Here is a 26,086-nt window from a genome sequence, read left to right on the forward strand (position 1 = left end):
CGCCGTTTCCCCCCCCCCTCGCCGTCTGATTTTCTCGCTTTTTTGAGGCCGCCTCGTCCTTTAGGCCTCTCTGCGCCGCTTCTTCCGCCTTCGCCTTTTGCCGCTTTTCCCGCCTACCCGCCCTCCTCCCGCCTCCCAGCTCACCCCGCCCCCCCCGGCTACCCCCTTATATGGCGGCCGCTGCGAGGTAGTGGTAGTGACCCTTGACCTCAGGGTAGGTCGCTCCCCTGTCCCCGCAGTGCCACCAGCTCTTGTGTGTTGCCTTCTCCTCCTTCTGCTTGCTGATCTGCCTGTTACCCCCTCTGCCTGCTGTATCCTGTGTGCTTGTGATCCCCTGTTTGCATTCTGTACCCCAGTGTGATCGCGCCCCCCCTTTTGCTTCCTATATCCTTGCGTGCTTGTGCTCCCCTCTCCCCCTTCTTGCATTTTGTATCCCCGTGTGATTGCGCCCCCCCCCCGTTTATTGCCTTCTGTACCCCTGTAAGACGGTGCCTTCTGTCCCACTCGCCGTTTCCCCCCCCTCGCTGTCCATTTTTCCCGCTTTTTTGAGGCCGCCTCGTCCTTTAGGCCTCTCTGTGCCGCTTCTTCCGCCTTCGCCTTTTGCCACTTTTCCCGCCTACCCGCCCTCCTCCCGCCTCCCAGCTCACCCCACCCCCCCGGCTACCCCCTTATATGGCAGCCGCTGCGAGGTAGTGGTAGTGACCCTTGACCTCAGGGTAGGTCGCTCCCCTGTCCCCGCAGCGCCACCAGCTCTTGTGTGTTGCCTTCTCCTCCTTCTGCTTGCTGATCCGTCTTTTACCCCCTCTGCCTGCTGTATCCTGTGTGCTTGTGATCCCATGTTTGCATTCTGTACCCCAGTGTGATCGCGCCCCCCCTTTTGCTTCCTGTATCCTTGCGTGCTTGTGCTCCCCTCTCCCCCCTTCTTGCATTTTGTATCCCCGTGTGATTGCGCCCCCCGTTTATTTCCTTCTGTACCCCTGTAAGACTGTGCCTTCTGTCCCACTCGCCGTTTCCCCCCCCCTCGCCGTCCGTTTTTCCCGCTTTTTTGAGGCCGCCTCGTCCTTTAGGCCTCTCTGCGCCACTTCGTCCACCTTCGCCTTTTGCCGCTTTTCCCGCCTACCCGCCCTCCTCCCGCCTCCCAGCTCACCCCGCCCCCCCGGCTACCCCCTTATATGGCGGCCGCTGCGAGGTAGTGGTAGTGACCCTTGACCTCAGGGTAGGTCGCTACCCTGTCCCCGCAGCGCCACCAGCCTTTGGGTGTTGCCTTCTCCTCCTTCTGCTTGCTGATCCGCCTGTTACCCCCTCTGCCTGCTGTATCCTGTGTGCTTGTGATCCCCTGTTTGCATTCTGTACCCCAGTGTGATCGCGCCCCCCCTTTTGCTTCCTGTATCCTTGCGTGCTTGTGCTCCCCTCTCCCCCCTTCTTGCATTTTGTATCCCCGTGTGATTGCGCCCCCCCGTTTATTGCCTTCTGTACCCCTGTAAGACTGTGCCTTCTGTCCCACTCGCCGTTCCCCCCCCCTCGCCGTCCGTTTTTCCCGCTTTTTTGAGGCCGCCTCGTCCTTTAGGCCTCTCTGCGCCGCTTCTTCCGCCTTCGCCTTTTGCCGCTTTTCCCGCCTACCCACCCTCCTCCCGCCTCCCAGCTCACCCCGCCCCCCCGGCTACCCCCTTATATGGCGGCCGCTGCGAGGTAGTGGTAGTGACCCTTGACCTCAGGGTAGGTCGCTCCCCTGTCCCCGCAGCGCCACCAGCTCTTGTGTGTTGCCTTCTCCTCCTTCTGATTGCTGATCCGCCTGTTACCCCCTCTGCCTGCTGTATCCTGTGTGCTTGTGATCCCCTGTTTGCATTCTGTACCCCAGTGTGATCGCGCCCCCCCTTTTGCTTCCTGTATCCTTGCGTGCTTGTGCTCCCCTCTCCCCCCTTCTTGCATTTTGTATCCCCGTGTGATTGCGCCCCCCCGTTTATTGCCTTCTGTACCCCTGTAAGACTGTGCCTTCTGTCCCACTCGCCGTTTCCCCCCCCCTCGCCGTCCGTTTTTCCCGCTTTTTTTAGGCCGCCTCGTCCTTTAGGCTTCTCTGCGCCGCTTCTTCCGCCTTCGCCTTTTGCCGCTTTTCCCGCCTACCCGCCCTCCTTCCGCCTCCCAGCTCACCCCCCCCCCGGCTACCCCCTTATATGGCGGCCGCTGCGAGGCCGCGCAGCGGACGCGCGCAGCGGGAGCGCCGCTGGCGTGCCGAAGGCGCGCCTAAGTCAAGCCTTAGGCACGCCCAGCGCCCAAACCCCTGGTCCCCACCCCCTCTGCCTGACCTACGACTCCGCCGTCCTCACCAGCCTCAACCCCGGCCGCACGCCAGGCTGCTACCGCGCCACCCCGAAACGGACCCACGGATCCTTCACCTGCAACAACTGCCGCTTCTCCTGCCATCGGACCCACTCCGCTCCCACCGAGAACCACGCCCCCGGAAACAACCTCCACTGCATCCTGGTCAACACCCGATCCGTCCACAGGCACGCCATCGAACTGTGGAACCTCATCAACTCTACGAACCCGGACATCGCCTTCCTCACCGAGACCTGGATGAACCCCTCCTCGGCACCCGACATCGCCATAGCCATCCCCGACGGCTATAAAATCATCCGGAGAGACCGCACCAACCGCATCGGAGGAGGCATCGCCATCGCGCACAAAAACTCCATCCGAGTCACAACCGACACCGACAACTCATTCCCCGACGCCGAACATCTCCACTTCACGATCCACAGCGACCCCAAGACCACCCTCAGAGGCACCCTCATGTACAGACCACCAGGACCTCGCTCCAAGTTCACCGAAGACATCGCAGACTTTGTCAACCCTCACGCACTCTCCTCCACCGACTACATCCTGCTAGGAGACCTCAACTTCCACCTAGAGAACCCCACCGACAACAACACCACCGCCCTCCTGGACAACCTCGCCAACCTGGGACTGAACCAGCTTGTCAACACCCCCACCCACTACGCCGGACATACACTCGACCCCATCTTCTCCTCCAGCAGACACGTCACCTTCAACCACACCACCGAACTCACCTGGTCGGACCACAGCTGCGTCCACTTCAGCTTCAAGAAGACCACCGTGTATCACCACACTCAGCAACTACCAAGAAGACACTGGAACCGTATCACCACAGAACAGATCGCAGCAACCCTCTCCCAGAACCAACCCACCGGCCCCACCGACCCAAACGAAGCCGCCAACAACCTCACCAACTGGCTCTCCGACTGTGCAAACCTCCTGGCCCCCCTGAAGACCCAAGCCAGCACCAACAACCACAAGAAAAACTCATGGTTCACCCCCGACCTCAAAGACTCCAAGAAAGAATGCCGCACCCGAGAGAAGACGTGGCGCCTCAACCAGACCGAAGAGAACCTTTCAGCTCTCAAGGACGCCACCCGCCAACATCACCAACACCTCCGCGCCGCACAAAAAACCGCCTACCGGAATAGACTGGACAACAACGCCCACAACAGCAAGGAACTTTTTTGCATCATCAAAGAGCTCTCCAACCCGGACGCAGAAAACAACTCCATCCCTCCATCACAGGACCTCTGCGACTCCCTCGCGACCTTCTTCCACCAGAAAATCACCAACATATACAACAGCTTCCCGACCACCGACGCGAACCCCCCCCCAGAACCCGCCAACGAGATCACCACCATCCTCAACTGGAGCCCAACCACCACCGAGGAGACCACCCGCGCCATGAATTCGATCCACTCCGGCTCCCCATCGGATCCCTGCCCGCACCACATCTACAACAGGGCCGACGACATCATAGCACCACACCTTCGAGACGTCATCAACGCCTCCCTCACCACCGCCACCTTCCCGGAGAGCTGGAAGCACGCAGAGCTCAACGCCCTCCTGAAGAAGCCCACAGCAGACCCCACCGATCTCAAAAACTTCAGACCCATCTCTCTCCTGCCGTTCCCCGCCAAAGTGATTGAGAAAATTGTCAACTCTCAACTCACCAACGCCCTGGAAACCCACGACTCCCTCGACCCCACACAGTTCGGTTTCAGAGCCAACCACAGCACCGAAACCGCCCTCATCGCAGCCACGGACGACATCAGAGCCCTGACCGACAAGGGTGAGACCGTGGCCCTCATACTACTGAACCTCTCTGCAGCCTTCGACACGGTCTGCCACCGCACCCTGATACGACGCCTCAGCAACGCCGGCATCAGAGGCAAGGCCCTCGAATGGATCATCTCCTTCCTCTCCAGCAGGACCCAGAGAGTCCGCCTCCCCCCCTTCAGATCGACAGCCACGGAAATCATCTGCGGCGTACCCCAAGGATCTTCCCTCAGCCCCACTCTCTTCAACGTCTACATGACCCCCCTGGCAAACATCGCACGCAACCACGGACTCGACCTAATATCATACGCCGACGACACCCAGCTCATCCTTTCCCTCACTAACAATCCCACCGCAGCCCGAACCAAACTTCACGAAGGAATGAAGGAAGTGGCGAACTGGATGACAGACAGCCGTCTGAAACTGAAAGCAGACAAGACGGAGGTCCTCATCCTCGGCCCCACTCCCACCACATGGGACGACTCCTGGTGGCCCCCCGCCCTAGGCAGCACTCCCCAAACCACCGACCACGCACGCAACCTCGGCTTCATCTTGGACTCATCACTCTCCATGACCAGGCAGGTGAACGCGGTAACCTCGGCATGCTTCAACACCCTCCGCATGCTCCGCAAGATCTTCCGCTGGATCCCCACCGACACCAGGAAGACCGTCACCCACGCCCTCGTAACCAGTCGCCTGGACTACGGGAACACCCTGTACGTCGGCATCACCAACAAGCTGATGAGAAAACTCCAACGAATCCAGAACGCCGCCGCGAGACTCATCCTGGACATCCCTCGCCCACCACCACATCTCCGGACACCTGAGAAAACTCCACTGGCTCCCCATCAACAAGAGGATTACCTTCCGACTCCTGACCCACGCACACAAAGCCCTCCACAACCTCGGACCCAAACTGATCAACAGCCGCGTCTCCTTCTACACCCCTCCGCTCACTCTACGTTCCGCCGGTCAGGCCCTGGCAGCTGTACCCCGCATCCGCAAAGCCACCGCCGGAGGAAGATCCTTCTCCTTCTTGGCAGCAAAGACCTGGAACTCGCTGCCCAGCCACCTCCGCGCCATACCTGACCACCTCTCCTTCAGAAGGCAGCTCAAGACCTGGCTCTTCGAGCACTGACCCCCCCCCCCCAGCGCCTTGAGACCCTTTATGGGTGAGTAGCGCGCTTTATAAATGCGAATGATTGATTGAATGTGTCACTGGAGGAGTGCAAGGGGAGTGACAGGGTGTTTGCTGGAGTGTATGGATAAAGACTGGGATATTGAAGGTGTGAAATACAAGTGTGTAGGTGGTTAGAGGACTGCATGCATAGTGGATAGGGGTTTGAAGCAGTCCATGTGCTAAGGCCCTGCTCACTGCATGAGTACTTGGATACTGAATGAATGATTAGAGTACTGCAAGGAGAGTGCCTGGGTAAATTTATAAGTCTTTGGGTTTTGGCGCAGTGAATTGATTAGTGCATGGTGCTGAATGTGTCACTGGAGGAGTGCAAGGGGAGTGACAGGGTGTTTGCTGGAGTGTATGGATAAAGACTGGGATATTGAAGGTGTGAAAGACAAGTGTGTAGGTGGTTAGAGGACTGCATGCATAGTAGATAGGGGTTTGAAGCTGTCTATTGTGCTAAGGCCCGGCTCGCTGCATGAGTACATGGGTACTGACTGAATGATTAGAGTACTGCAAGGAGAGTGCCTGGGTGAATTTATAAGTCGTTAGGTTTTGGAGCAGTGAATGGATTAGTAGATGGTACTGAATGGGTCACTGGAGGAGTGCAAGAAGAGTGACAGAGTGTTTGCTGGAAGTGTATGGATAATGACTGGGGAATTTAATGTGTGAAAGACAAGTGTGTAGGTGGTTATAGGACTGCATGCATAGTGGATAGGGGTTTGAAGCAGTCCATGTGCTAAGGCCCTGCTCACTGCATGAGTACTTGGATACGGAATGAATGATTAGAGTACTGCAAGGAGAGTGCCTGGGTAAATTTATAGGTCTTTGGGTTTTGGCGCAGTGAATTGATTAGTACATGGTGCTGAATGTGTCACTGGAGGAGTGTAAGGGGAGTGACAGGGTGTTTGCTGGAGTGTATGGATAAAGACTGGGATATTGAAGGTGTGAAAGACAAGTGTGTAGGTGGTTAGAGGACTGCATGCATAGTGGATAGGGGTATGAAGCACTCTATTTGCTAAGGCCTGGGTCACTGGATGAGTACTTAGGTACTGACTGAATGATTATGAAGGTGTGAAAGACAAGTGTGTAGGTGGTTAGAGGACTGCATGCATAGTGGATTGGGTTTTAAAGCAGTCCATGTGCTAAGGCCTGGCTTACTGCATGAGTACCTGGGTACTGACTGAATGATTAGAGTACTGCAAGGAGAGTGCCTGGGTGAATTTAAATGTGTTTGGGTTGGCGCAGTGGATGGATTAGTAAGTGGTACTGAATGGGTCACTGGAGGAGTGCAAGGGGAGCGACAGGGTGTTTGCTGGAAGTGTATGGATACTGACCATTGAATTGAAGGTGTGAAAGAGAAGTGTGTAGGTGGTTTTAATACTGCATGCATAGTGGATAGGGGTTTGAAGCAGTCCATGTGCTAAGGCCTGGCTCACTGCATAGGTACTTGGTTACTGACTGAATGATTAGAGTACTGCAAGGAGAGTGCCTGGGTGAATTTATAAGTGTTTGGGTTTTGGCGCAGTGAATGGATTAGTAAGTGGTACTGAATGGGTCACTGGAGGAGTGCAAGGGGAGCGACAGGGTGTTTGCTGGAAGTGTATGGATACTGACCATTGAATTGAAGGTGTGAAAGACAAGTGTGTAGGTGGTTTTAATACTGCATGCATAGTGGATAGGGGTTTGAAGCAGTCCATGTGGTAAGGCCTGGCTTACTGCATGAGTACCTGGGTACTGACTGAATGATTAGAGTACTGCAAGGAGAGTGCCTGGGTGAATTTAAATGTGTTTGGGTTGGCGCAGTGGATGGATTAGTAAGTGGTACTGAATGGGTCACTGGAGGAGTGCAAGGGGAGCGACAGGGTGTTTGCTGGAAGTGTATGGATACTGACCATTGAATTGAAGGTGTGAAAGAGAAGTGTGTAGGTGGTTTTAATACTGCATGCATAGTGGATAGGGGTTTGAAGCAGTCCATGTGCTAAGGCCTGGCTCACTGCATAGGTACTTGGTTACTGACTGAATGATTAGAGTACTGCAAGGAGAGTGCCTGGGTGAATTTATAAGTGTTTGGGTTTTGGCGCAGTGAATGGATTAGTAAGTGGTACTGAATGGGTCACTGGAGGAGTGCAAGGGGAGCGACAGGGTGTTTGCTGGAAGTGTATGGATACTGACCATTGAATTGAAGGTGTGAAAGACAAGTGTGTAGGTGGTTTTAATACTGCATGCATAGTGGATAGGGGTTTGAAGCAGTCCATGTGGTAAGGCCTGGCTCACTGCATAGGTACTTGGGTACTGACTGAATGATTAGAGTACTGCAAGGAGAGTGCCTGGGTAAATTTATAATTGTTTGGCCCATTTGACCCATTCAGCACCATGTCCTAATCGATTCACTGGGCTATGCACAGGGACACCTTGTGTGCCCCAGGCAGTGTCTCAAAAGCATTCTCTGAATGCACCCACCCTGCCCCAATACACATCTGCCTGTCTGGGGAGGTGGTTACACCTCCCTGTGACAGGAAACCTATTGTCCAGGCCTCCCCTGCCGGATTTTTCCCCAGCAGCAGGAGGCCAGACCCGTGTCTGTGGCAGTGGCAACCATTTTGTGATGCCAGGGCTTTGAAAGGATATAACCGGGTTTAGCCAGTGTGAACATGTCTCTCCATCTTGAAGGGTGGAATGCTAGCCCTGCCGCCAGTATTGGTGGGGGGGGGGGGTAGTATTCCAAAGCGTTTGACACCAAACACTACATGTTTTGATGCAGCCATCCCAAAGTTAGCATTTACCGCGAGGTAATAATGCACTTAAGAGTATATGGTATGGCTGTATCACAGAACAGCCATAAGGAAGTATTTCCGAATGCTGCAGGGGGCTCAGCTCATGCTTGGGCACCCTCTCACATAAAACCAAGCACTCTACCTTCAGAATTGTCAAGGCCTGCCATAGGAGTGCCTTATAGGTTTATATGTGTCTGTATACGGTGGTGATATAGGGAGCCTATACCACAGTAAGGAGTGCAAGCACACCCTTACCCAGGTTGCAGTAGCAGACCTGTGGTGTCATTTTGGAGTGCTTCCCAGGGGTGGCATAATAAATGCTGCAGCCCCTGGTAGGCCTCTGAGGTACCTATGCCCTAGGTACATAGTATACCATATACTAGGGGCTTATAAGGCACTCCAGAATCCAATTAGATATGTAGCTAATGTGCATGGAAACCCTTTTAGAGAGGAAGCAGATAGGTTGTGGTCCTGATTAGCAGGGCCACAGCCAGACTAAGGCCGAATAACATTGAAACACCAGCAAAAAGTGGGGGTACCCGTGTGAAGCAGATCCTACTCTCCTACACAACCCCCCACGAACTGAGGAACTTTAAATTTTACCCCATCCTGTTTTAATCACATTATGGCACTGTTGCCCTCACTCAGGCACCTCGAACGCTTATAGCGTTTCTTTTGTATCTTACTCTGTTATACATCTAACACGACCTCTCTGTTTCTCCCGAGCCAAGCCCATCCTGCACCTCGTGAACCTCGGCTCGAAGCAGGCAATTCTTTAGATAACCATCTATTGACCCTTGGTGACCGTTCTCCGGCCCCTACAGATGTTTTACGAAGTAATCTAGATAAGGAATGGCTAAGCCACCTGACCTGTCGGGTCGGATAGGGAACACGACCTTAGGGAAGGAATTTGTATTGCCCATTATTCAGTATCTTGTACAAAGAATGTGTTCTCATGGATGATTTGTATTTTTATTACACATGAAGGGGGGTGTTGCTTTAGGGGATTCCAGCGCTACAAAAGATTGTGAGCCACAGATTGAAGTGGCAGTCTCCTAAGAACCTACTTACGATGTACTTCTGGGACAACTGTACCTAGCTGAAGCTAAATAAACTGAAGTTCCTATGCTAACAGAGTGTTCCGTGTCTCTGTAATTTGGAAGGCGAACTCCGAAGATTTCAGGCGTACCCTGCACTGCCGGGCCTGACAAAGCCTGGTTCTTCAAATGGTGCCCTCGTGAGGTGGCTTCAGAGGACGTGGATCCAGCCCGAGAATCGTGAGGAGCCCCGCCAGCAAATTCCGAAGGACGCGCACCACGTGATCGACCCCTGCATGTCGTAAGTGGACCGACGGTTTTTACAGCGTGGCTTCTCCCCTCTTACGGCTGCGAAGACCTGCTGCCCTGACTGCCGCCACGCTTTGGCCCTCTTGGTTTTGGTATGGTGAGACATTAGTACGGACCTCTGTTGGCGTGGGACTCATCTGGATAAGTTAAGTATAGTGGCCACTCCTTTGTCTTTGTTTTGTTTTGTTCGACTTTTGCAAAATCCGAAACCGAGGGGTGAGTACAGTTTGTGTACCATAAAGTGACTAATTAATCCCCTTGAAGTTTGTAAGAAAACTAGTGTGCTAACGATGCCTGGTTTTAATAAGTTTGGTACTTGGTTTGGTTTTGGTTCCAATAGGGATTCCCGACTGGAGGACTCTTGTCCAATTCCTCCGGCCGGAATTCCTACGTATGAAGTATACTCTAAACATGGTATTGGCCCCATAGCGTTTAATGAGGCATGGGTTCGCTATACCAGGAAAGATGGTGTTTTACGGTGGAGGAGGCGAAACAGAAAGAAATTAAACAAGCTAAAAAAGATAGGAGAAATATGACTATTGTACAAGCTGCTCAGCAATTTACAAGTGATGAGACCGATCGTACGATTGAGATTCTAGATAGGCAACATCGTATGGCGGTTGATAGATGTTATCCAGTGTTGCCGACTCCCCATGCTGAGAAAAATGCGGACGCAGAGAAGGACCCTTTAATGTCTCATTTGTTGAGACTACCCCCGCCCTACGCGCAGGGGACTAATGTACCTCCCGCATAACCGCCTCCCCCGAGAGCGAATGCACCCTTAGCGTTAGTACCTGCTCCACCTGTTGTTCCGCCCGTCGCTCCCCAATTGGTTCCCGCACCCCCATTACAACCTATTCCGGCATTACCGAGTTCTCCCTTCCCGTCGGCTCCCTTCGTGAATGCTACTCCCTCTCCTGCTTCGCTTAATGTGAATGCAACCGCCTCACCTGCTCCGCCTAATATTATGTCTCCTGAACGGCTCGCAGTATACCTTGCAGGACATTATGCTTACCTTTCACCAGCGGGAAGCGCCTACGCAAAGATACGTTTTTGATGTTATGTGCAAATGTTTAATTGAAGAATGGGAAGATATGGGACTGGGGCCAGTTCCCCAGGGCCTGCTAAATGTACAGGCCGAGTTTGATAAGGGATTGATTGTGGGCGCTGAGGTCGAGGATGCAATAGGAACACTCATCACGTTCAGAATGATGTTTGCTTGCTGGTCTTTGCCAAAACGCGATTCTTCTGTTAGGCGAAAGTTGAAACACTACCCTATGAGTGTCAGAACCACTGCTGACAAGGAGCCATCTCTTTGCACTATCAATGCCAATCAACCAAGGAAATATAAAAACATCCTGAGAACTCTGACTTGGAGCGAGGCCTGGGAAGTAAGGAACCTTAAGATGGCCGACGCTCAGGCAGAGTTGACGTTCTAGTCTTTCCCACTGCTTCAGAACTCTATGTGAAGCGCTCAACTTAGAACGTTGGTGCACTTCACCTGAATTCGCCACCCTAGCGGTAACGTTTCCCCGTGAGTCTGAGTTAGTTTAGTGAGGGTATTTCCCGTTGTTTTACCTGAGGAAAAGAACTTCTGAAGTTTAGTCTTCATCCGCTGCAGAGCCTAGTTGCGTGAAAGGGTGTTTTTTCTCCTGGAGCGCCATCATTTTTTCTTGAAGTAGTGTTCGTCAGAAAACTCATGCGCAGTTCAAAAAGAGATCAATCGATGCGCAACTGCACTACTCAGTAACCCGCCCACCGTTTAAAGGAGGAAAAGCATTAGTCTGAGAGTTATGCGTCTGTGTGGCGCGTCAGCTCTATTCGTCGAGAAAACTTCTGACAGGAGTGCCGAGTGAAGAGTCTGGAGTCCTACGTGAAGCGACCAGAGCTAAGTCTAGAATACACAACTAATTTACTGTATAAACATTTGGTACGACAGGAGTGAGTAACGGAGCAGGGAGAAGCTGTCCAACACATAGAAGAGAGGCAACACTGAGTTAGAAAGCTGGTATGTAAAAGGGGTTAATTATATAGACTGTTATCGCAGGAAGGATTAAAGTTTAGAAGAACTAATAAGTCTATATTATTTAGCCTCCAGAACGACCTAACCTGAAGTCAGCTCTGCTGAAAGAAGATAAGAACAGGAAGCAGACAACCAGTGGCAGTCTCTTCTCTTTTGTTATTTTATCCAAATCCCCCTACCCCCTCTGGAGAAGGCATTAACGCATCTTATCTCTGTGCTGCGTTGGTGGTTCTCGGAGGTGGTGTCGGGAAAAGGCATCTCTGTTCCTGCGTATTAAAGAGGGTTCTGACAGAGTGAAGTGCCCACATTTTTAATTGCGCCCGAACAGAATGGCTGAAGGTTTGGAATTGCAAAAATTAGGTGAGGTCCTACATTTAATACAAAAAGAATTAACCGCAGTTAGAGATGAAAATAGAGGTTTGAGACAGGAGGTAATGGACACAAGGAGGGAAACGGTCGAGCTGGCAGCTAAGATTTCTAGTTTTCATCCAACTTCCAGTTTGAAATTCCCAGACACAGAAGGTGAACACTTAGGCTCCACTTCTAGTGTAACAACACATGTAGTTCATTCTTTATCTCCTGTGATTCCTCTAGCCCCCCCAGAAAGATTTAGTGGTGACCCTCAGAAGGCTCAAATCTTTTTGACGCAGTGCTCATTGCACTTTATGTGTCGTCCTTCGATTTTTCCAGACGCACAGTCCCGGGTAGCCTTTATTTTGTCATACCTGAGCGGTGATGCCGCTAGCTGGTCCATGCCCTTGGTCACCAGAGATGATGCTCTTTTTTATAATTTTGAAGATTTCAAAAAAGAATTTTTGAGGATATTTGATCGTCGAAAAATGTATCAAGCCACCGATAACGAACTTTTAGAATTAAAGCAGGGTAACAAGGATCTTGTAGCATATCTTGCTCAATTCAATAAATTGGTTGTAGAAACGGACTGGCCGGAATGCAAGAGAGCAGCAGTCTTCTATCGCGGACTGAAAGACGAACTGAAGGATGTTTTGGCCCAAATTCCGAATAGACCTACCGATGTTTCTGCCTTAATCGATTTTGTTCTGGAAATAGATTTCCGTCAAAGTGAGAGGAGGGGTGAAAGACGGAAGGATTTTAAATTTAATACGCCAAGATTCAACAGAACAAAAAATGAATCAACAAAAGTGTCAGACAGCCAATCTAGTACTGAACCTATGCAGATTGGAGTGGTACGGGGCCCTCTGACCAAGGAGGAGAAGGAGAGAAGACGGCAGAGTAACTTGTGCCTGTATTGTGGAGGAAGTGGACACATTGTCAGAATTTGTCCAAAAAAGCCCAAAATGTTCTCAAAGGAGAAGGAAAACTTCAAGCACCCCCAATAGGAGGAGTTGGGTTGGTAGGTGCAGAGGATAAGACAACTCCGGAAGAACACCATATCGCCAATACTTTACAGTCTTCGTCTCCACACGTTGTGATTTCGATGAAATTAAAATTCAGAAATGTCATTCTAACTGAGGTATCAGTTATGATCGATTCAGGGGCAACAGGGAACATCTGCGATATCAAATATGCAGCCAGCATTGGTCTAAGATCAATCTTGAAGTCAAGAAGTGAGCCAGTAAGAGCAGCAGATGGAACAAATCTTTCCTCCGGACCAATCACTAGTCACACGGAGCAAGTGGAATTAACATTTCAAGAGGAACATCAAGAGATTATTCAGTTCAATTTGATCGATGCTCCTCAGTTCCAGATTATCTTGGGCCTGCCGTGGTTAACGGAACACAATCCAAGTATCGATTGGGGAGCAAGAACTGTGAAGATGAATTCAGACTTCTGCAAAGAGAACTGTTTTAATCATCTCGTGGAACCTAAAGAATCAGGACCAGCAACCTCCTTGAGTGAGCAAGAAATTTCTGTGGGAGTAATTCACACATGTGAAATACCATCTGAATACAAGGAATTTGAGGAAGTGCTCAATGAGATCGAGGCGGAAAAGTTACCGCCACATCGGTCATTTGATGCAGAATAGATTTGGAGCCAGGTGCCCAATTGCCTTGCAGTCGAGTGTATGCCTTAACCGAAAAAGAGAATGAACACTTGAGGGAGTACATTGAGAAATATTTGGCCAACGGGTTCATCCGTCCGTCTCAGTCTCCAGTCTCCTCCCCTTTATTCTTTGTGCCCAAGAAGGAAGGCGAGTTAAGAACTTGTATTGACTATCTAGCGATTAATAAGGTCACCATCAAGAATCGGTACCCCCTTCCTCTCATCTCTGTACTATTGGACCAGGTAAAAGAGGCACAGATTTATACGAAACTAGACCTGCGAGGGGCGTACCACTTGATCAGGGTACGAGAAGGAGACGAGTGGAAAATGTCGTTCCGAACAAAACTAGGTTTGTACGAGTACCAGGTCATGCCTTATGGCTTATGCAACGCACCAGCAGCCTTCCAACATTTTATAAACAGCGTCTTGAGTGAGTATATTGATCAATGCATCATAGTATATATTGACGATATATTGATTTACTCCAGAACTGAACAAGAACATCCAGGCCAGGTAAAGAAAATTCTACAAAAACTGAAGGAAAATAACTTGTACGTAAAATTGGAAAAGTGTGCCTTTAGTGTGAGAGAGGTGGAATTCCTTGGATTCGTGCTCACGCCTAGTGGAATCACGATGGATGTCAAGAAGGTTAAGGCAGTTCTGGAATGGAAATCTCCTGGAAGTGTGAAAGAATTGCAAAGCTTCATTGGTTTTGCCAATTTTTACCGGAGGTTTGTAAATGAATTTTCGCACAAATTGGTTCCCCTTACTCGATTGCTCAAGAAAGGAGTTCCATTTGAATGGTCCGAGGAAGCTGAAGAAGCCTTTAGATCTCTTAAGAAAGAGTTTACCTCCGCACCGATTCTATTACATCCAGACCCCAGTGAACCCTTCTATGTGGAGACGGACGCTTCAGATCTAGCAATTGGAGGGGTCCTCTCGCAAAGACACAAGAAGACTGGACAACTCCATCCAGTGGCTTACAGATCGAGAAAATTAACACCAGCTGAAGTTAACTACACCATCACAGAGAAAGAGTTATTGGCGATCAAAGACGCATTCCAAGAGTGGAGGCACTATCTCTTGGGAGCGAGACATACGGTGACCGTGTACACAGACCATAGAAACTTGAAGTTCCTCAAATCTGCAAAAACCCTTACCCCGAGACAGCTTTGATGGTCACTGTACTTTGCGGATTTTGACTTTGTGATCACTTTCCGACCAGGAACTAAGAATGGAAAGGCCGATGCTCTGTCAAGAATGGATATGGAAAGGCTTGAAAATGATCAAGAATCGAAGACGATCATTCCTGAACACCAAATACTTGGGGCGGTGAGTCAAGGAACCCTCGAGGAAAGGGTAGCAGGAGCAATGTCACAGAAAGAGATGCATGATTGGGCAGAGCAAGAACCATTTCTAAAAATTCAACATGGATTACCATGGCATGAAGAAAAACTATATCTGCCTACTTTAGAGCTTCAGCAATTAGTTTTAGAAAATAATCACAAGAGTAAATTGGCCGGACATAAGGGCATGCAAAAGACTGAAGACCTGATTAAAAGAAACTATTGGTGGCCGCAAATGACAAAAGACATTCATTCCTATGTGAAGGCTTGCAGGGTCTGTGCGCGAGGAAAGTCGGAGAGATAGTCACCTAGTGGGTATCTCCAACCTATGCCCACACCCCCACACCCCTGGCATACAGTCACAGTAGATTTGATAGTGGACCTACCTTTCAGTCAGGGTTTTAACACTATATTAGTATTTGTGGATGCATTCACCAAAATGGTGCATTTTGTTGCATTGAAGGGACTTCCGGGAGCTAAAGAACTGGCTCACCATTTTGGCATACACATAGTGCGAGCACATGGAGTTCCTCGAGTGATCATCTCAGATCGGGGTTCCCAGTTTCTTTCTCGCTTTTGGAGGGCTTTCATGGACAGTATGGGAATAGAAACCAAATATTCCACTAGCTATCACCCAAAAACAGATGGGCAGACTGAGAGAGTCAACCAGGAGCTAGAACAGTACTTAAGGTTATTTTTGTTAGACCAAGAAGGGGATTGGCCAGAGTATTTGTGGGCTGCAGAGTTCGCACACAATAATGCTAAGAATGTCACCACAGGTTTCTCCCCTTTCTATCTAAATTATGGTAGGCATCCAAATGCTTCTGTAATTGGTAAAGAAATCTCAGTCCCAGCAGTGCAGGAAGTGGTACAAAATCTAGCCCAAGTCCATCAGACCGCCACAAGAAACATAATACAAGCCAAGCAGACATACAAAAAATACGCTGACAGGAAAAGAAAGGAAGGTCCTAAACTGCAAGTAGGAGATAGGGTTTGGCTGAACGCTAAAAATCTCAGACTCAAAGGAGATAGAAAATTCCAACCAAGATTTGTAGGTCCTTTAGCCCATTGAGAAAGTAGTTAATCCAGTGACTTATCGTTTAACTTTGCCACCAGAAATGAAGATTCATCCAGTATTTAATGTCTCCCTACTAAAAGAGGTGTCCCCAGATGTTAGAATAAACCTCCCTCCAAAATCAGTGCAATTAGAATCAGGAGTAGAATTTGAGGTTAAAAGACTCCTAGACTCTAAAAAATCGAAAGGAACAGTTTACTATTTGGTGGACTGGAAAGGCTATGGCCCAGAAGAGCGATCTTGGGAAAAATGTTCTGATGTCCATGCCCCCCGTTTGATACGATCCTTTCATCAAACTTTTCCTCAGAAGCCAAGATTGGAAGGACCTCCTTTGAGAGGGGGTACTGTCAGAACCACTTCTGACAAGGAGCCGTCTCTTTGCACTATCAATGCAAATCAACCAAGGAAATATAAAAAGATCCTGAGAACTCTGACTTGGAGCGAGGCCTGGGAAGTAAGGAACCTTAAGATGGCCGACGCTCAGGCAGAGTTGACGTTCTAGTCTTTCCCACTGTTCCAGAACTCTATGTGAAGCGCTCAACTTAGAACGTTGGCGCACTTCACCTGAATTCGCCACCCTAGCGGTAACGTTTCCCCGTGATTCCGAGTTAGTTTAGTGAGGGTATTTCCCATTGTTTTACCTGAGGAAAAGAACTTCTGAAGTTTAGTCTTCATCCGCTGCAGAGCCTAGTTGCGTGAAAGGGTGTTTTTTCTCCTGGAGCGCCATCATTTTTTCTTGAAGTAGTGTTCGTCAGGAAACTCATGCGCAGTTCAAAAAGAAATCAATCGATGCGCAACTGCACTACTGAGTAACCCGCCCACCGTTTAAAGGAGGAAAAGCATTAGTCTGAGAGTTACGCGTCTGTGTGGCGCGTCAGCTCTATTCGTCGAGAAAACTTCTGACAGGAGTGCTGAGTGAAGAGTCTGGAGTCCTACGTGAAGCGACCAGAGCTAAGTCTAGAATACCATAGTACTGTAGTAAAAGTTATGATGTAAATAAGGAAATAAGTGTTGCTAGTACTTACAGAGTTCTTCTCACAACGAACTGTTCCTGCAAAGTAAAAAGATAAAGAAGTATTAGTATTACAACATCTCTAAGAGTAAGAAAAGGACAGGTATGATAAGGTCTTGGAAACTAAATAGAATGCTCTGAGGTATTAAGAAAAGACAACTAATTTACTGTATAAACATTTGGTACGACAGGAGTGAGTAACGGAGCAGGGAGAAGCTGTCCAACACATAGAAGAGAGGCAACACTGAGTTAGAAAGCTGGTATGTAAAAGGGGTTAATTATATAGACTGTTATCGCAGGAAGGATTAAAGTTTAGAAGAACTAATAAGTCTATATTATTTAGCCTCCAGAACGACCTAACCTGAAGTCAGCTCTGCTGAAAGAAGATAAGAACAGGAAGCAGACAACCAGTGGCAGTCTCTTCTCTTTTGTTATTTTATCCAAATCCCCCTACCCCCTCTGGAGAAGGCATTAACGCATCTTATCTCTGTGCTGCGTTGGTGGTTCTCGGAGGTGGTGTCGGGAAAAGGCATCTCTGTTCCTGCGCATTAAAGAGGGTTCTGACAATGAGGGAGGTTCCCCCAGTGTGGAGAGAGGAGGTCGCAGCTCAGGGAAACAATCCTCTTATACCTGTCCACTTTCAGCGTGTGTGGGTGCACGTTCCTTGGAAGCGTTCCGAGGTATTGGCCCTTAAGCAGTCGTTACCGGACCCCCGTAAAAATCCTGCTGGGTATTATCAAGAGTTGTCCCAAACTGTTGACGCATGTGTTATGAATTTGGCCGACATAGACATGCTCATGGGTAATGTGGTCCCACAGCCGTTATGGGCCAGAATCCGGAAGGAAGACCACCCTGCAGAATTGGGAGGTGATTGGGCTGCCACACTTTCCGCAGACAGACTCCAAGTGGGTGGTGCTAAACCAGAGCCGTTAATCACAGAACTCTCAGCTAGAATTATCGCCTTACTGAAAACTATGATGCTCCCTCTGCGAGTTAATTGGGATAAATTAGCAGCTTGTAAGCAGAAAGCGGACGAAAATGTCTCCTTTTTCTTTACACGGTTTGAGGAGACGTTCATCGATCATAGTGGTCAGGATATGAGCACGGAAGGTGGCCAACGACTGTTTGTAGATAGATTTGTGTCCAATTTGGTTCCGGAAATATCAAATAAATTAAAGAATTCTGAAAGTGCGTGGGCCGTGTCGTCTTCTGCCTAGATACTGGCCACTGCTCAGTATTATGAGAATAGGGATAAAGAGGAGAGAGAGAAACTAGATAAAAAGACGAAAGAGCTGAAAACGAAAGTTCTCTTACAACAGGCTTATCCTCCTCGCCCTGCTCAATACGAATATCAGCCGCCTCCACAATTTCAGAGACCTCCGCAGAGGCCGGGGCCTTCTTTTATTCCCCGACCCGCGCTGGGCCAGAATCAATGCGCCTATTGTAGAGAAGAAGGCCATTTAAAGTATAATTGCCCAGTTTTGTTGCAGCGTACGAACGGCACCCCCGGGTCACGAGGCCGGGGAGGTTATCAGTCAGCACCCAGGGGTAGAGGACGAGGCACACCGCCTAATAACCAATGTTCTATCCCCCCTGAAAACTCCACGAACTATTTTGACCAGCGCAATGTTCAGTCTACCAACTATTACAATGATGATTATTATACCGAGGGTGAGAGCCAAAATTACCAACCTAGTTAGGACAGCCTTGAACAAAGTAAGGGAGTAGTATCAATTCCAGTGGATCAAAGCGGGCCTTATGTCGATGTGGTAGCACTAGGTGTTACAGAACCATTCTTATTAGACACTGGTGCGACAAAGAGCTCCATAATTCATTCTAAACTCCCTGGGGCACCTTTGTCTGGCTGTACGAATGTTTCTGTAGGTTTTTCTGGCGCCCCAGTTCAAAACCCAGTTTCACGCCCTTTGCCCATCTCAATAGGTCCTTACCAATTGGAGGCTCCGCTCCTTTTAACAACCGGTTGTGGTGAAAATTTGTTGGGTTTGGATTTATTGAAGAGATTGTATGCGACATTGCACTGTTCTCCTTCTGGTGTGTGTCTTACCCTAGGTAAGGGGTCGACGTCATCGATGTATTTGTTCACAGGCCAGCTCCCTCCTGAATTACAGTCTCTTCCTGCCACCCTCTGGGCCACAGGCCCCAATGATGTGGGCCTCCTACAAATTCCACCCTACATTGTAACTATTAAGCCAAATGTCAAATTTCCTCGCATTCCACAGTATAAAATTTCCAGTGACGACGAAAAAGCTATTTTATCTATAGTTTACGATTTGGTACAAAATGGTGTGGTCAAAGAAACTAGGGGAAATGTATGCAATAGCCCTGTTCTGCCTGTTTTTAAACGGACCGACCCCTCCCAGCCACCTGTTTATCGTTTTGTGATCGATCTCAGAGAAGTCAATAAGATTGTAGTGCCTCAATTCCCTGTTGTCCCAGACATTAATGCCATATTGACAATGATACCTGCCTCAGCTTCCTGGTTTTCTGTCATTGACCTCAAAAATGCGTTCTTCAGCATACCTATTGCTGAGGAAAGTAGGGATATTTTTGGCTTCTCCTTAGCAGGCCGAAGCTTCCGGTTCAAAAGAGCTCCTCAAGGGTATTGTGAGAGCCCCTCCATTTACAGTCAAGCATTAAAATCACAGCTCGACTCTATGCCTTTACGGCCAGGTGCCACCCTCATTCAATATGTGGATGACCTGTTAGTAGCAGCTGATTCAGAGGACACTTGTAAAAAGGCTACTGTTTCATTGTTACGCCACTTATCTGACCCCCATCACAAAGTTTCACCGTCTAAATTGCAATATTGCTGCCAAGAGGTTACCTACCTAGGTCATCTCTTGTCAAAGGAGGGACGGCGATTGACCCCAGAACATATCCAAGCAATAGCGCAAATGCCTATTCCTTGTACGCAAAAAGAGGTGCGTGCCTTTTTAGGTATTACCTCTTATTGTAGACAATGGATCACCAAATTCTCCCTTCTGGCGAAACCCTTGTTGGCACTGACTCTTAAAGACACACCACACCCTCTCCCATGGTCTGAGGAATGTCAGAAAAGCTTCAATGATCTACGTACTGCCTTATACTCTGCTCCTGTGTTAGGTACTCCTGATTACAGTAAACCTTTCACACTCTATGTTCATGAGAAAGAAGGTTGCGCATTATCAGTTTTAACGCAACGATTCGGGGACAGACAGCATCCCTGTGCCTATTTCTCTGCCATATTAGATCCAGTGGCCAAGGCTTTACCTAGCTGTTTGAGAGCAGCAGCAGCAGTTTCCATTCACCAGTCTGCCGGATTGGTATTAGATAACACCCTCATTGTCATGGTGCCGCATGCAGTGGACACCCTCCTAAACAGAACAAAGACGCAACACCTTACGAGTGCCTGCCTTTCGGGGTACGAACTGACACTCTTGGCTAGCCACATACACATTAAACGATGTAATGTCCTGAACCCGGCAACATTGCTGCCAATTCCAGTAGAAAATAGTACACCGGAGCAACATGATTGTTCCCTCCGTACGGAGGAAGAGACAAGAGGCAGAGTTGATTTGAAGGATACTCCACTCCCGGACCCGGATGGGACCCTGTGGGTGGACGGTTCCTGTTTTAAGCTTCCCAATGGCGAAACAACTGCAGCCTATGCAGTCACTACCTTGTACACTGTTGTGGAAACAGCACGGATTATACATAATTCAGCCCAGGCAGCTGAATTGATAGCACTGACTAGAGCGTGTGTGTTGGCTGAAGGAAAAAGGGTGAATGTGTTCACTGACAGTCAGTATGCGTTTGGAGTGGCCCATAGTTTTGGCCGCCTGTGGAAGGAAAGAGGGTTTCTCACATCCCATGGCACTAAGATACAGCATGGTCAATTAGTAAATGACCTTCTTGAATCGCTTACCTTGCCCACTCAGATAGCAATTGTGAAGTGTAGCGCACATAGGAAGATCACTGATGATGTAGGTCAAGGAAATGTTTTTGCAGACCAGATAGCGAAAGTGACAGCTAAGGACACCACTAGCCGCATGTATGTTGTGGACTCCGCTAGATGGGTTGCACAAGGTGGGATGTGTGAGAATACTGTGGACAGTGTGAAAATTATCCAGGCGGTAGCCACAGAGAAAGAATTAAGTATGTGGAAAGAAAGTATGGGAAGGTTGGATGTGACAGGATGCTGGATAGATTTGTCAGAACATCAACGCTGGTTGTTACCAGATGCTTATGTGCTACCAATAGTGACCATGGAACATGGTCCAGCCCACATCAGGGCAAAGGGTATATGCAAACTTCTGGCCCCAGTATGGTAGAATGTGGGGATACCTAAATGCGCAGACAATCTGGTTAAGCACTGTATTGTATGTTTGATGCATAATCCGGGGAAGGGAACAGCAACACCAGCAGGCCACTTTGCTCCCCCAACGTACCCTTTTGAGGTATTGCAAATAGATTACATTAACATGGAACGATGTAACAATCCGAAATACGTTCTTGTCGTAGTATGTGCCTTCTCCCGATGGGTAGAGGCCTATCCCCTGAAAGATAATACTGCTCTATCGACGGCGAAGGTCCTTTTAAAGGAGTTTCTGCCGAGATTTGGGTTACCTAGAATTATGTGAAGTGACAACGGGAGTGAATTTGTGGGTCAGATCATGCAGAAAGTATGTGCTGGTCTTGGTATCAAACAAAAGTTTCACGCAGCAAACCATCCTCAGTCAGCGGGTTTGGTGGAGTGCTATAATGGCACTCTCAAGCTTAAATTGGCGAAAGTTCAAGCCAGCACGGGTCTGGCTTGGCATGATGCCTTGCCCTTGGCTCTCTTATCTACTAGAACAACCACCCATTCCCATATGGGGCTTAGCCCCTTTGAGGTTGTGTTCGGACGCCTGGCAAATGTTTGGGGAGTACCAAGGCCCAAGAAATACTCTGAGATAGAGCATCTATTGTTAATTGATTATTTATATGAACTCACCACTAAGCTACGTGTCCTTCACCAACAGGTACAAGATACTTTGCCTCAGGCTTCAACGGATCCTGGTCATACCATACGGCCAGGAGACTGGGTCTGCATTAAAAACTTCCAGAGGTCGAAGAACTTGGAACCTCGCTGGAGAGAAACCCGCCAAGTACTCCTCGCAACGCATACTGCAGTAAAGGTCGTCGGCAAAAAGAACTGGGTACATGGGGTACATTGCAAGAAAGTGCCCCTACCTTTGCCTTATGATCAGTGGGTTCGTAACCCAATTGGCGATTCTGAAAACGAAAAGATTCCAAGATTTGAACTGTTTAGCGATGCACACCTAGACTCTGCCAGACCACAGAAAAACGACAGCGAGGTCTTCCAAGCAACTGTACCATCGTCATCGAAATTGGACACTACTGAACCACATCTCCTTTTCCAAGAACAAACTGTACCTGGTTCCCAGAGATACAATTTGAGGCCCAGACTGAAGAGAAATACCTCAATAGTACCTCATTGACTTTGTTTGTTTTTATCCCGATTTCCACATGTTGCAGGGCCGTGACTGAAGTCTCAGACTTGTGACCCAAGTTGTGGCACTAGGCCTGTGGGACTTGTAGGAAAATAAAGGAAACTACGGACAATCACAGCTGAGTGAAGCAACCTCCCGTCACGGGCAACCTTTAGAGATGGAAATGACTGTTAAAGAGGGACTGAACAAAACACGAACAATGAACACGAAGCGTTGTAAATTATTGCATAATCGTTTTGTAGTAGTCTTAATAGTATTGATTGTAATATGTATTATATTGTCTAGCATAGGATGGGGACTACATGCACTTTTTACGCAGCCTGTTACCAAAGTCACCGTTGAGATGCATACATTTGTTACTCTACCACCTCGTGTTGAGTCAAGAAGGGGCGAATTCCGTAACAACACATTTGTTTCTATGCTACACCAACATCAATTGGCAACTAATGCGACAAACTGTTGGGTTTGTGGCCTCCTGCCAAGTTCAGCGGCACATTGGGATGCCATATCTTACCCTTCCTTTTTCCTTTAATGGTTCTTGTAGTGCATGGTGGGAACTAAGTGCCAGTTGGGTATTTCCTAGAGATGGTGATACCCAAGACGTGAGAAGCTTGGGAGGACATCTGTATCACTTATGTTGGCGGGACAGAAAAAGGGTATATGGGACGAGTAGTGAGAAATCAGAATATGCTGATCGTCAAACCAGATCTACAGACTTGTACTTTCTGCCCTCCAATAAAACCTCTCGGAAAGGTCAGACTTTTCTAGTGGTATGCGGACAAGCACCATTCTGTATTAGGAAAGGGGGGTCCGAGTATAAGGGTACAAGCAACTGCCAACATATTGTGACATTGAATGGGAATGGAACAGACTGGCCTCGCATGGTTCCCTCACGTAATACATACTTTGTATGTGGGAATAAGGCTTATACTTCTCTACCTGGTAGCTGGAGAGGCACTTGTTATATCGCTTGGTTGTTGCCCCCTACATACATAGCTGATGCCAAACATCATTTACAGAAAAGAGGGGTGACATCTGACCAGGATACGTCAGGACAGGAAGCCGGGGATGTCTTGAAAGGACTCCTCCCATTCTGGGGCCCAATAGCCAACAGTAGGGACATAAGGCAACTAATTTGAGTTGTAGAAGCCACTATCAATGAAACAGCTGGAGCTTTGAGTAATCTCACTGCAGAACTCGTTGCTGACCACCTCGTCATGCTTCAGAACAGAATGGTACTAGATATTTTTCTTGCTGACCGTGGGGGCGTATGCAAATTGATCGGATCAAGTTGCTGCATTTATATCCCAGACCACGCCCCTACAGTATACCAAGCCATCTCTAAGCTGCATAAGATCGCCGAGTCCGTCCATCAGGATGAAGGAAACTGGTCTTTGATAGGATGGTTTGGGGACATACTGTCTATATGGGGATGGAAGGTTCTTACCTTTGTCGGAGCGATTTAGGCTATTCTCTTCTCAAGTTGCCTTTGCCTACAATGTGGTCCCGCTATATGCGGGCTCTGCGCTACCCTGTGTCTTCCATATCCTGTGTCCCAGAAAGCAGAGAGCGCAAAAGTAATGTTGCAACAACAGCTTATAGATTTCATGGCCATTGAAGTCGATTCAGATTAACAACAGCCTATGTTTCTCTTGCCTGAGTAATGGCAAAAGGAGGGTCTGAGGAACTTTAAATTTTACCCCATCCTGTTTTAATCACATTATGGCACTGTTGCCCTCACTCAGGCACCTCGAACGCTAATAGCGTGTCTTTCGTATTTTACACTGTTATACATCTAACACGACCTCTCTGTTTCTCCCGAGCCAAGCCCATCCTGCACCTCGTGAACCTCGGCTCGAAGCAGGCAATTCTTTAGATAACCATCTATTGACCCTTGGTGACCGTTCTCCGGCCCCTACAGATGTTTTACGAATTAGCATCCCCAGCACGCACACGCGCCCTGTCGTAAATTAATTTAGCTAAGGAATGGCTAAGCCACCTGACCTGTCGGGTCAGATAGGGAACACGACCTTAGGGAAGGAATTTGTATTGCCCATTATTCAGTATCTTGTACAAAGAATGTGTTCTCGTGGATGATTTGTATTTTTATTACACATGAAGGGGGGTGTTGCTTTAGGGGATTCCAGCGCTACAAAAGATTGTAAGCCACAGATTGAAGTGGCAGTCTCCTAAGAACCTACTTACGATGTACTTCTGGGACAACTGTACCTAGCTGCAGCTAAATAAAGTGAAGTTCCTATGCTAACAGAGTGTTCCGTGTCTCTGTAATTTGGAAGGCGAACTCCGAAGATTTCAGGCGTACCCTGCGCCGCCGGGCCTGACAAAGCCTGGTTCTTCAAAACGCAGGGACATTAAACTAACTTTGACCAGTTGAGTCTTCATGTCCTAAGTGGAAATACCTAGAGAGTACATCTACATTGGCATGGTTACTCCCAGTCCATCCCCTGTAGGGAAATGGACCACCTAAGCAGTTTGGGATTTTCACCCTTCATTTGTTTTAGCCATAAGAGGGGTTTATGGTCTGTCTGAACAAAGAAGTGAGTACCAAACACGTATGTCCTCAAATTCTTCAGAGCCCAAACCACAGCAAAGGCCTCCCTCTCAATAGCTGACCAACGTTTCTCTCTAGGGGTCAGCCTTCTGCTTATGAAAGCTACTGGCTGATCCTGACCTTCTTCATTCAATTGTGACAGTACAGCCTCAACCCCCAATTCAGATGCATCAGTTTGAACAATGAACTTTTTGGAGTAGTCAGAACCCTGCAGAATGGGAGCAGTACACATGGCCTGCTTCAGGTCATCAAATGCCTTTTGACAGCTAGCTGTCCACTGAACCTTTTTGGGCATTTTCTTAGAAGTTAAGTCATTCAAGGGTGTCACTATTGATCCATGCCCTTTGACAAACCTCCTATAGTACCCAGTTAGGCCTAAGAAGGCTCTCACCTGAGTCTGGGTAGTTGGAGCAGTCCATTCCATTATGGTCTGGATCTTGCTCTGCAATGGTTGAACCTGACCTACACCTACAAGGTGGCCCAGGTATACAATCTGACTCTGCCCTATCTGGCACTTAGTAGCCTTGATAGTTAGGGCTGCTTTTTGCAGAGCCTCCAAAATATTTTTTAGGTGGACCAGGTGATCCTCCCAGGTGGAGCTAAACACAGCAATATCATCTAGATATGCTGCACTAAAGGCTTCCAGGCCTGTGAGAACTGTATTCACCAACCTTTGGAAAGTGGCAGGTGCATTCTTCAAACCAAAGGGCATTACCACAAATTGATAGTGCCCACTAGGGGTAGAAAATGTTTTTAGCTTTGCATCTTCAGCTAGCCTGATCTGCCAGTAGCCAGCTGTCAAGTCAAATGTGCTAAGGTACTTGGCTGAGGCCAAAGTATCTATCAGCTCATCTGCCCTTGGTATTGGATGGGCATCAGTCCTAGTGACTGCATTGAGGCCTCTGTAGTCCACACAAAACCTCATCTCTCTTTTTCCACCACTGGTGTGAGGTTTTGGCACAAGGACCTCTGGACTAGCCCAAGGACTATCTGAGGGCTCAATCACACACAGATCCAACATTTTCTGGACTTCAGTCCTGATACAGTCCCCGACATGGTCAGGTTGCCTATAAATCTTATTTTTAATAGGCAGACTGTCCCCAG

The 26,086-nt window shown here is 48.7% G+C and overlaps 2 protein-coding genes across 9 annotated transcripts in view; one reads left to right on the plus strand and one right to left on the minus strand.

Moving 5' to 3' along the window:
* LOC146863756 (uncharacterized) overlaps positions 1-26,086 on the plus strand; it is a 458,228-nt gene that overhangs the window by 278,661 nt on the left and 153,481 nt on the right. The window contains exon 10 of one of the 2 annotated variants that reach the window (XR_014969104.1): positions 21,919-24,599. The exons of the other annotated variant lie outside the window; for it this stretch is intronic. The gene's annotated coding sequence lies outside the window, so the exon portion shown is untranslated. Of the gene's footprint in view, positions 1-21,918; positions 24,600-26,086 lie in introns of those variants that run through there. 2 annotated transcript variants of the gene reach the window in all.
* Positions 1-26,086, minus strand: part of LOC146863757 (uncharacterized) — a 240,416-nt gene that overhangs the window by 171,254 nt on the left and 43,076 nt on the right. For all 7 annotated transcript variants that reach the window (XM_085627906.1, XM_085627907.1, XM_085627917.1 and 4 more), the window contains exon 2: positions 16,911-16,936. The gene's annotated coding sequence lies outside the window, so the exon portion shown is untranslated. The remainder of the gene's footprint in view (positions 1-16,910; positions 16,937-26,086) is intronic.

Source organism: Triturus cristatus, chromosome 2_1 (assembly GCF_964204655.1).
Source record: "Triturus cristatus chromosome 2_1, aTriCri1.1, whole genome shotgun sequence".
NCBI lineage: Eukaryota > Metazoa > Chordata > Amphibia > Caudata > Salamandridae > Triturus > Triturus cristatus.